Below are 12,631 nucleotides of genomic sequence, written 5' to 3'. Positions count from 1 at the left end.
CCATGGCCAACATGTAAGACATTTAAGTGTTTTAACCCTCACAAGGCTGCCAGCCCAGACAGCATCCCTAGCCGCATCCTCAGAACATGTGCAGACCAGCTGGCTGGAGTGTTTACGGACATATTAAATCTCTCCCTATCCCAGTCTGTTGTCCCCACATGCTTCAAGATGTCCAACATTGTTCCTATGCCCAAGAAAGCAAAGGTAACTCAACTAAGTGACTACTGCCCCGTAGCACTCACATCTGTCATCATGAAGTGCTTTGAGAGATTAGAGAAGGATCATATCACCACTACCTTACCTGACACCCTAGCCCCACTTCAATTTACTTACCGCCCCAATAGATCCACAGACGATGCAATCGCCATCGGATCATGGCACTATCCCATCGGGACAAGAGGAATACCTACAGTTGAAGTCGTAAGTCTACATACACCAGTTTTTCACAATTCCTGACATTTAATGCTAGTAAAAATTCCCTATTTTAGGTCAGTAAGGATCATCACTTCTTTTAAGACTTTGAAATGTCAGTATAATAGTAGAGAGAATGAGTTAATTCAGCTTTTATTTCTTTCATTACATTCCCCATGGGTCAGAAGTTTACGTAGACTCAATTAGTATTTGGTAGCATTGCCGTTAAATTGTTTCACTTGGGTCAAACATTTCGGGTAGCCTTCCACAAGCTTCCCACAATAAGTTGGGTGAATTTTGGCCCATTCCTTCTGACAGAGCTCGTGTAACTGAATCAGGTTTGTAGGCCTCCTTGCTCGCACACGCTTTTTCAGTTCTGACCACAAATTTTCTACGGAATTGAGGTCAGGGTTTTGTGATGGCCACTCCAAAACCTTTACTTTGTTGTCCTTAAGCCATTTTGCCACAACTTTGGAAGTATGCTTGGGGTCATTGTCCATTTCAAGACCCATTTGCGACCAAGCTTTAACTTCCTGACTGATGTCTTCAGATGTTGCTTCAATATATCCACATACTTTTCCTCCTCATGATGCCATCTATTTTGTGAAGTGCACCAGTCCCTCCTGCAGCAAAGCACCCCCACAACATGATGCCTGCCACCCCTGTGCTTCACGGTTGGGATGGTGTTCTTCGGCTTGCAAGCCTCCCCATTTTTCCTCCAAACATAATGATGGTCATTATGGCCAAACAATTATGTTTTTGTTTCATCAGACCAGAGGACATTTCTCCAAAAAGTACAATCTTTGTCCCCATGTGCAGTTGCAAACCGTAGTCTGGCTTTTTATGGCGGTTTTGGAGCAGTGGCTTCTTCCTTGCTGAGCGACCTGTCAGGTTATGTCGATATAGGACTCGTTTTACTGTGGATATAGATACTTTTGTACGTGTTTCCTCCAGCATCTTCACAAGGTCCTTTGCTGTTGTTCTGGGATTGATTTTCACTTTTCGCACCAAAGTACATTCATCTCTAGGAGACAGAACACATCTCCTTCCTGAGTGTTGTGACGGCTGCGTGGCCCCATGGTGTTTATACTTGCGTACTATTGTTTGTACAGATTAACGTGGTACCTTCAGGTGTTTGGCAATTGCTCCCAAGGATGAACCAGACTTGTGGAGGTCTACAATGTTTTTTCTATGGCTGATTTATTTAGATTTTCCCAAGAGGCACTGAGTTTGAAGGTAGGCCTTGAAATACATCCACAGGTACACCTCCAATTGACTCAAATGATGTCAATTAGCCTATCAGAAGCTTCTAAAGCCATTACATCATTTTCTGGAATTTTCCAAGCTGTTTAAAGGCACAGTCAACTTAGTGTATGTAAACTTCTGACCCACTGGAATTGTGATACAGTGAATTCTAAGTGAAATAATCTGTCTGTATACAACTGTTGGAAAAATGACTCGTGTCATGCACAAAGTAGATGTCCTAACCGACTTGCCAAAATTATAGTTTGTTAACAAGAAATGTGTGGAGTGGTTGAAAAACTAGTTTTAATGACTCCAACCTAAGTGTGTGTAAACTTCCGACTTCAGCTGTATGTAAGAATGCTGTTCATTGACAATAGCTCAACATTCAACACTATAGTACCCTCCAAGCTCATCATTAAACTCGAGCTCCTGGGTCTGAACCCCGCCCTGTGCAACTGGGTCCTGGCCTTCCTGATGGGCCGCACCCAGGTGGTGAAGGTAGGAAACAACACGTCCACTTTGCTGATCCTCAACACTGGGGCCCCACAAGGATGCATGCTCAGCCCCCTCCTGTACTCCCTGTTCACCCTTGACTGCGTGGCCACGCATGCCTCCAACTCAATCGTCCAGTTTGCAGATGACACAACAGTAGCAGGCCTGATTACCAACAATGACGAGACAGACTACAGAGAGGAGGTGAGGCCCTGAGAGTGTGGTGCCAGGAAAATAACCTTTTTCTCTCAACGTCAACAAAACTAAGGAGCTGATCGTGGACTTTAGGAAACAGCAGAGGGAGCACCCCCAACCACATCGACGGGATCACAGTCGAGAAGGTGGAAAGCTTCAAGTTCATCAGTGTACACATCACCAACAAACAGAAATGGTCCACCCACACAAACAGTGTGGTGAAGAAGGTGCAACAGCGCCTCTTCAACCTCAGGAGGCTGAAGAAATTTGGCTTGGCACCTAAAACCCTCACAAACTTTTACAGATGCAAAATTTAGAGCATCCTGTCAGGCTGTATCACCGCCTGGTATGGAAACTGCACTGCCCGCTACCGCAAGGCTCTCCAGAGGGTGGTGCAATCGGCCTAACGCATCAACGGGGGCAAGCTACCTGCCATCAAAGACACCTACAGCACACAATGTCACAGGAAGGCCAAAAAGATCATCAAGGACAACAACCACCCGAGCCACTGCCTGTTCACCCCGCTATCATCCAGAATGCGAGGTCAGTACAGGTGCATCAAAGCTGGGACTGAGAGACTGTTACATAGCCATCACTAGCACATTAGAGGCAGCTGCCCTATATAAATAGACTTGAAATCATTGGCCACTTTAATAATGGACACTAGTCAATTTAATAATGTTTACATATCTTGCATTACTCATCTCATATGTATATTTTATATTCTATCCTATTCTACTGTATTTTCGTCTATGCCGCTCTGATATTGCTCGTCCAAATATTTATATACTCTTAATTCCATTCCTTTACTTTAGATTGTGTGTATTGTTAGATATTACTTGTTAGATATTACTGCACTGTTGGAGCTAGAAACACAAGCTTTTCACTACACCCGCAATAACATCTGCTAAACACGTATGTGACAAATCAAATATGATTTGACTAAATCACAAGCATCTCCGTTATTGAGATGCTGGTACAAGATGTCCTAAGTTCTGCAAGCCTGTGTGATTTTCCAAAAACAATCTTGACCAATCATAACCACTGCTCTCATTAATTTAGCAAAACTTTTGAATATTAAGATGTGATATACGGAGAAGTCGGATGAAGAAATAAAAAGTATTTGCTGAGAAAATGTGCAAGCTGCAACACTTCGCAATCTCACTTCATTATGAATAATTAATCATATCTGTACTTCTCAACGGCGGTCTCGGTAGCCCTCACATTTTTCATAATCAAGACTTTTTTCGTAATTAAATGTAGTGGAAGCAGCAGCTAAATCATTGTCACAACACAGACCAAATTTAACCGTTTCACAGAAAAACTCTGGTGATTGTCAAAGAACTTAGCAAAGGACTTGGATCTGTAATTAAACTAGTTTCTTTAAGCCGGATTCAATTCTCCCAACTTTTCCATTCCCTAGCCACATAGATATGTAATCCATTGTCTTCGCCCCTTGAAAACGACAGAATCCTATTATAAAAAGTCCTCAAGCCTAAGGAAATGTCTCACTATCGCCGAAGCCTGGATGACGTGCACCCAGGTCTACGGCTTCCATGGCTTAAAACTGTAGATAGTTTCAGCTTTTCCCAGATGAAGGTGTATCACAGGCCAACAGTATGCATCATTTGGCCATTCAGTGTAAAATGCGTACAATGTATTTAATGACTTACCTATTTAGATGTTTTCAAGGTGGTTGCCAGGTGGAAGGAACATCACCGGAAAGAGAAGAGAAAAGAAAATGAGTTAATTAAAATGCTCCTTTTAAATGTGTTGTGTGTCTTACTGTCTTTCCAGGGGAAACTCAGAAGACAGGATATAAGAAAAAAAACAAAGCGAAAGACAAAGATGAAGGTCAAAGTCAACACTAAGACCAGGAATAAGGTTGAGAACGAACAAGATCAACAAACTATGATATAGGCCCTTATGTGAACCTTTTAAACTTTGAGCCTGTTTCTTATGCTGAGGTCTACAAAGCACTGAAGGCAATATACACGAAAAAGTCTGCAGGTCCAGACAGCCTGGACCCATACCTCTTGAAGATAGCAGCTGGTATTATTATTGAACCTGTGGCTCACATTTTCAACTTGAGTCTCTTGGCCAATTCCATGCCCAGCATTTGGAAATCAGCTTATGTCCTCCCACTACTAAATGGTGGAGATCCGTCAGATGCTAATAACTATCGTCCTGCCTCCAAGCTCCCTATCCTGGCCAAAGTCTATGAATCCCGAGTGAACTCACAGTTACAAAATGTCTTCACTGAAAAGAACATACTCAGTCTGGCTTTAGATCGGGCCATAGCACCGCGACAGCAGCTATAGCAGTGACAAACAACATCATTAATGCACTTGATAAAAAGCAACTTTGTGCTGCTCTGTTTGTGGATTTATCAAAGGCATTTGATTCAGTTGACCATGAATAGTTGCTAGCTAGTCTTAGTAACATTGGTCTCAGTGAAGGGGCAGTACATTGGTTTAGGAACTATCTTTCTAACAGAACACAATGTGTATATACTGACAATCACAAGTGTAGCTTTTTTTTGATTAATAGAGGTGTGGCCCAGGGTTCCATTTTAGCTCTGGTGTCGTTCTCAATTGTATTAATGATTTTGGAAATGGGATGCAACCAGCAGATGATACAGTCATATATTCAAGTGCTCCTTCTTCGGTTCAGGCTGTTGAAGAGCTCCAGACTGCTTTTCAGTCACTGCAGGCCTCCCTTTATTGTCTCAAACTGGTCTTGAGTGTACAAAAAAACTAAATTCATGACATTTACCGGAGCTCGAACTCTGCCAGAGAAGGTTAGCATTGTCACATCTGGTGGCTTATCCATTGAAAAAGTGTAATCCTACAAATACCTAGATATATGGTTGGATGACAAGTTGTCCTTTAAAGTTCATATGGATAAATCTTGTGAGGAAGCTTAAATTGAAATTGGGGTTTTATTTTCGTAACAAGGCTAGCTTCCCGCTTATGGCTTTTCTCTCTGTAATTGATTATGGTGACTTGTTGTATATGCATGCAACCTCCTCCGTCTTACAGAGACTGGACTTTGTTTATCATGCATCCTTTTGCTTTATTACAAATGCCAAGTCACTCCCCCACCATTGCACCTTGTGCCAAATGGTAGGTTGGACCTCACTTCTTATGCACAGAAAGATACATTTGTATGTGTTCATCTACAAAGCCCTTTTGGGTAAACTCCCTCTTTACCTCTGTAGTCTGGTCTCCTTCACCACCAGCAGTTACCATACCTGGTCTGCTAGGTGGTTGCTACTAAGTCCCCAGGACATTCACAGTATTAGGCAAGACTGCATTATCTTCTTGTGCACCAGAGGCATGGAATAATCTACAATCCATGCTTCATCTAGATATGTTAGTGCCACTGAATTAATTTGAAATATTGATGGGAGACTCGGAGGAGTGTAAATGCTTTTTTTAGGCTGGATCATGTTGTATTGTTGTATGTTTTAAATCTGTAATGTATTGATTGTTGCTGCCTTCTTGGCCAGGTCTCCCTTGAAAAAGAGACTCTGGGTCTCAATGGGCTTTTCCTGGTTAAAAAAGGTTACATAAATAAATAAACAAAGAGAAAGTGTTCAATATTTATGTTAAAAGCACATTGTGATTTAGAGAGATGATCAACCACCAGAGAACACATGATCATCAACCACCAGGGACGACATGATGATCAACCACCAGGGACCACATGATGATCAACCACCAGGGACCACATGATAAATCAACCCCTAGGGACCACATGATAAAGCAACCCCTAGGGACCACATGATGATCAACCACCAGGGACGACATGATGATCAACCACCAGGGACCACATGATGATCAACCACCAGGGACCACATGATGATCAACCACCAGGGACCACATGATGATCAACCACCAGGGACCACATGATGATCAACCACCAGGGACGACATGATGATCAACCACCAGGGACCACATGATGATCAACCACCAGGGACGACATGATGATCAACCACCAGGGACGACATGATGATCAACCACCAGGGACGACATGATGATCAACCACCAGGGACCACATGATGATCAACCACCAGGGACCACATGATAAATCAACCCCTAGGGACCACATGATAAATCAACCCCTAGGGACCACATGATGATCAGCCACCAGGGACGACATGATGATCAACCACCAGGGACGACATGATGATCAACCACCAGGGACGACATGATGATCAACCACCAGGGACGACATGATGATCAACCACCAGGGACGACATGATGATCAACCACCAGGGACCACATGATGATCAACCACCAGGGACGACATGATGATCAACCACCAGGGACGACATGATGATCAACCACCAGGGACGACATGATGATCAACCACCAGGGACGACATGATGATCAACCACCAGGGACGACATGATGATCAACCACCAGGGACGACATGATGATCAACCACCAGGGACGACATGATGATCAACCACCAGGGACGACATGATGATCAACCACCAGGGACCACATGATGATCAACCACCAGGGACGACATGATGATCAACCACCAGGGACGACATGATGATCAACCACCAGGGACGACATGATGATCAACCACCAGGGACCACATGATGATCAACCACCAGGGACGACATGATGATCAACCACCAGGGACCACATGATGATCAACCACCAGGGACGACATGATGATCAACCACCAGGGACCACATGATGATCAACCACCAGGGACCACATGATGATCAACCACCAGGGACGACATGATAATCAACCACCAGAGAACACATGATGATCAACCACCAGGGACGACATGATGATCAACCACCAGGGACGACATGATGATCAACCACCAGGGACCACATGATGATCAACCACCAGGGACCACATGATGATCAACCACCAGGGACGACATGATGGTCAACCACCAGGGACGACATGATGATCAACCACCAGGGACCACATGATGATCAACCACCAGGGACGACATGATGATCAACCACCAGGGACGACATGATGATCGACCACCAGGGACGACATGATGATCGACCACCAGGGACGACATGATGATCAACCACCAGGGACCACATGATGATCAACCACCAGGGACCACATGATGATCAACCACCAGGGACCACATGATGATCAACCACCAGGGACGACATGATGATCAACCACCAGGGACGACATGATGATCAACCACCAGGGACGACATGATGATCAACCACCAGGGACGACATGATGATCAACCACCAGGGACGACATGATGATCAACCACCAGGGACGACATGATGATCAACCACCAGGGACGACATGAGACCACACTAAGACCAGGAATAAGCTTGAGAACGAACAATATCAACAAGGAGAAAGAATTCAATATTTATGCTAAAAGCAGATTGTGCTTGCAAGATGAACATACAGCACAGATAGTACATGTACGAACGAATGTGACCAACAGTGAAGGAAATACGCTTTTATTCTCAGCCCAAGAAACACCAGTCTGAGTTATGATATTCAGTCGATGCTGACCTAGATCGTCAGTAAGAATGATAAAAACCAGGCCACAAAGCAAGGGATGTTACAGCCTGACCCCTGGGGGGACGGAGAGAGAGGGAGAGGGGGTGCGAGAGAGAGAGAGAGAGAGCGAGAACTACTAGCATGCTAGCAGATACCCATAGACGTCCAGTCATTGTGCTAACGCTAGTTAGCATTGGCTCACTAAACTACCTCTAACCTCCTTCATACTGGACACAGAGACATACCAATAGTATCCACTAGTTCATCTGACTCTGGGGAAGTAGACTGGCAAAATCCCCAAGTAGCCCTTTAAAGGCTGATCAAAGTGTGTGTGTGTGTGTGTGTGTGCGCACGCTCTGAAGTGAATAGCTGCTATCTATACAATTTGGAAAATGTACAGTGAGGGAAAAAGGTATTTGATCCCCTGCTGATTTTGTACGTTTGCCCACTGACAAAGAAATGATCAGTCTATAATTTTAAATGGTAGGTTTATTTGAACAGTGAGAGACAGAATAACAACAACAAAAAATCCAGAAAAACACATGTCAAAAATGTTATAAAATGATTTGCATTTTAATGAGGGAAATAAGTATTTGACCCCTCTGCAAAACATGACTTAGTACTTGGTGGCAAAACCCTTGTTGGCAATCACAGAGGTCAGATGTTTCTTGTAGTTGGCCACCAGGTTTGCACACATCTCAGGAGGGATTTTGTACAACTCCTCTTTGCAGATCTTCTCCAAGTCATTGAGGTTTCGAGGCTGACATTTGGCAACTCGAACCTTCAGCTCCCTCCACAGATTTTCTATGGGATTAAGGTCTGGAGACTGGCTAGGCCACTCCAGGACCTTAATGTGCTTCTTCTTGAGCCACTCCTTTGTTGCCTTGGCTGTGTGTTTTGGGTCATTGTCATGCTGGAATACCCATCCACGACCCATTTTCAATGCCCTGGCTGAGGGAAGGAGGTTCTCACCCAAGATTTGACGGTACATGGCCCCGTCCATCGTCCCTTTGATGCGGTGAAGTTGTCCTGTCCCCTTAGCAGAAAAACACCCCCAAAGCATAATGTTTCCACCTCCATGTCTGATGGTGGGGATGGTATTCTTGGGGTCATAGGCAGCATTCCTCCTCCTCCAAACACAGCGAGTTGAGTTGATGCCAAAGAGCTCCATTTTGGTCTCATCTGACCACAACACTTTCACCCAGTTGTCCTCTAAATCATTCAGATGTTCATTGGCAAACTTCAGACGGGCATGTATATGTGCTTTCTTGAGCAGGGGACCTTGCGGGTGCTGCAGGATTTCAGTCCTTCACGGCGTAGTGTGTTACCAATTGTTTTCTTGGTGACTATGGTCCCAGCTGCCTTGAGATCATTGACAAGATCCTCCCGTGTAGTTCTGGGCTGATTCCTCACCGTTCTCATGATCATTGCAAGTCCACGAGGTGAGATCTTGTATGGAGCCCCAGGCCGAGGGAGATTGACAGTTCTTTTGTGTTTCTTCCATTTGCGAATAATCGCACCAACTGTTGTCACCTTCTCACCAAGCTGCTTGGCGATGGTCTTGTAGCCTATTCCAGCCTTGTGTAGGTCTACAATCTTGTCCCTGACATCCTTGGAGAGCTCTTTGGTCTTGGTCATGGTGGAGAGTTTGGAATCTGATTGATTGCTTCTGTGGACAGGTGTCTTTTATACAGGTGACAAACTGAGATTAGGAGCACTCCCTTTAAGAGTGTGCTCCTAATCTCAGCTCGTTACCTGTATAAAAGACACCTGGGAGCCAGAAATCTTTCTGATTGAGAGGGGGTCAAATACTTATTTCCCTCATTAAAATGCAAATCAATTTATAACATTTTTGACATGCGCTTTTCTGGATTTCTTTGTTGTTATTCTGTCTCTCACTGTTCAAATAAACCTACCTTTCAAATTATAGACTGATCATTTCTTTGTCAGTGGGCAAACGTACAAAATCAGCAGGGGATCAAATACTTTTTTCCCTCACTGTATATTGTACACACAGTCAATTTGTAAAAACCCTATGAGGCAGGCTTAAAAACTCAGAGGGTTTTTAATTTGAAGCTGAGATTAGAACTCACCCGGAGTTTGCCACTTAAAGTTCCCTATTTTTCAATAACCCCATAGGGGGTGAAAACACATGACCATCAACTATAAATACTGCACAGGAATCTGGAGATTGGAGAATACATCTGCAAGTGCTGCCTATCTATCTAGAACATAACAAAGGGCTAGTCTTCCAGGCTGTTGAAAGCATTTCATTTTTGCTGAAGTCATGTTTTGCTAGCACCACGCTTTTATTAACTGGGCCAGCCAAGACGATACTGAGAGCCTGGGAGAAAGGGAGGGGCGGCGGGAGTGAGGGGGTGTTGGAAGGGTGGGGGTTGAGGGTGGGGTTGGGAGGGATGTACTTCATACCTCTCTGATGATTGGGTGAAATTAAGTGCTAATTGAGGGAGGCGATCTAAAAACAGGCAGTTCTCCATCTTATCCTTGCTCTCGGTTACTACATTGTTTATTAGTTGGCATCTTATCCGTTGGTAGCTTATCTGTCGGTAGGGGAGGGAGAGAGATCGAAAGAGAGAGAGGAAGGGAGAGATTTCAAACACCTATCTTCTCCACAGCGGGAACAGGAGGAAGTGTTCCATGTTACACCTCCCTAATTAACCCCCCCCCCCCAAACACACATCAACCGCCGCCCTCCTCTCTCTGCCCACATTAATGGAATCAAGTGTCTGTGCCATCAGAAATCTGCTCTTCTCTCCCCTTTAAATTAAATTTGCTGATATTTCCAGAATGTGTCCTCCCTCCCTCCCTCCCTCCCTGCCTTCCTCCCTGCCTGCCTCCCTCCCTCCCTGCCTGCCTCCCTCCCTGCCTGCCTCCCTGCCTGCCTTTCTCTGCTCCATCTTATCGGATTCCAAACAAACTGTCTGGCTCCCTTTGCCCTGATTAGTACCACACCGGCGTAAAGAGGAGGTGGAAGAGGGGGAGGGAGCCAGGGAGGTAGAGGAGGGGAGAACCTCCTTCAGTATGCATAGAAAGCAGATAAGAGCTGCTGCCGCAGTGACACCGCCGAGGTGCAAGGAGAGAAAGATGGAGGGAGAGAAAAGGAGATAGACATGGACAGAGAGGGAAAAGGAAAAAGGTGGAAGGAGAGTCTCGCCACATACACATATTATAGTATATTAAGGAGAGACACAAACACACACTTTATCGTTATATTTCTCTCTCTCCTCTATCTCTCTCCTCTACCTCCTCTGCCATTTTTCTATGGGAGATGCCCCTCGCTGTCCCTGAGGAGAAGGGCTCTTCTGCATGTTGCCTTTGTCCTGATGTAGCACAGGCAGCCCCCAGTGGCTTTGACATTAGAATGAAACACACACACACACTCGCACACCAGCAGGATACAGCCTCTCTCATTTTGTGGCCTGTCAGTGGGGCACAGAGAGGTGCTGCTGTGATCTCCATAGGGCCCCTATACTACAGAGCTAGGGAGTTCTCCACCTCCGCAGACTGCCTAAAGTACTGGACATGCAAAAACACAGGCTGTAAAGCAATACGGGCTTCCCAACACAGCTAGGTCAGGCTACTGTAATGCCACAATGAAGAGGGGAAGATATCCCTAGTGTGTACGGATCCCTGCTCACCACTATCCATTTAGAATGTGTTTCAGGATAAGGCTTGAGATAGAGATCCCTTTGAAGGGTTTTAGTACCCTGCAGTGAAGCATTTGCAATCTCCCTTTTGTGATCTTACTTACTTTGTGATAGTCCCACCGAATGGTCTCAGTGCAGTCTCATCCCATTACCTTATGATTCTTCCAGACTGATTGACCAGGTCACACCCCCTCAAGCAATCAAGGCCAATGGCAGTGCCACGGGACAACAAGAATGCTGTTAACGACAGGGGAATGGCCCAATGGGGTTGTCTTGCCTCCCGCCTCCCTGACATTCTCTACCTGTTTGCATATGCAGCTCACGCCTGACATTTCCAGCCCTCCTTTATCATCTCATCTTCGGGGGCCCATTATCGAGCTGCCGTTCCTTCATTCTTCCCCCAGCCCCTCCATCTCTTGTCCTTTATTTTCCTCGGCTCTTCTCTTTTCAGCGGCGCTAAATGTCAGCAGAGGTGCCTCAGGGGACTGTGTTCTCACTGCGGTCTAGAGATAGAATAACTAGAATGGTTATGATCACAATCCAATGGGTGCAACAGTGTCTCCTGGGGCATTGGTAACGAGTGCAGGGATCTATGATCAAACTCTAAAGTAATTATGTGTCAGTGGCCATGTTGCTCTGTTCAAAGATGATTTGAAGCTTTGTGGAGGCTCAGGTAGCTATAACCTTGGGTGTAGGCACAATCATAGAGGTAAAGTAATTGGAACAGTGCCTTGAGAATGTCAAATGCTCTTTCCATACAGAGAGGCACATCCACACATAGGCTGCGTGCCCAATGGTACCCTTTTCCCTACGTAGTGCACTACTTTTGACCAAAGCCCTGATGAGTGCTGCAGACAGCGACAAGCACACTAATAGCTCAAACAATAGTGAGGATCCAGACGACAGACTGTTTAACTGTGGCCGTTACCCCCACCACACCTCTTCTCTCCCATCAGCTGCCAGAAGACCCAGACAGAAACACAGACGAAAATAATGTAGCTGCCACTCCCTAAGTTGTTACAGAGCGAGAGGGAGAGAGCGAGAGAGCGAGAGAGTGGGCTCTGCTCAGTCTTACTGGTCTGAGGCCAAACCACACGACTA

The 12,631-nt window shown here is 45.3% G+C and overlaps 1 protein-coding gene across 8 annotated transcripts in view; it reads right to left on the bottom strand.

Moving 5' to 3' along the window:
• nrxn2b (neurexin 2b) overlaps positions 1-12,631 on the bottom strand; it is a 937,590-nt gene that overhangs the window by 167,446 nt on the left and 757,513 nt on the right. The window lies entirely within an intron of this gene.

This window comes from Salmo salar, chromosome 18 (assembly GCF_965601325.2).
Source record: "Salmo salar chromosome 18, fSalSal1, whole genome shotgun sequence".
NCBI lineage: Eukaryota > Metazoa > Chordata > Actinopteri > Salmoniformes > Salmonidae > Salmo > Salmo salar.
This window is presented reverse-complemented; position numbering and strand designations above follow the sequence as displayed.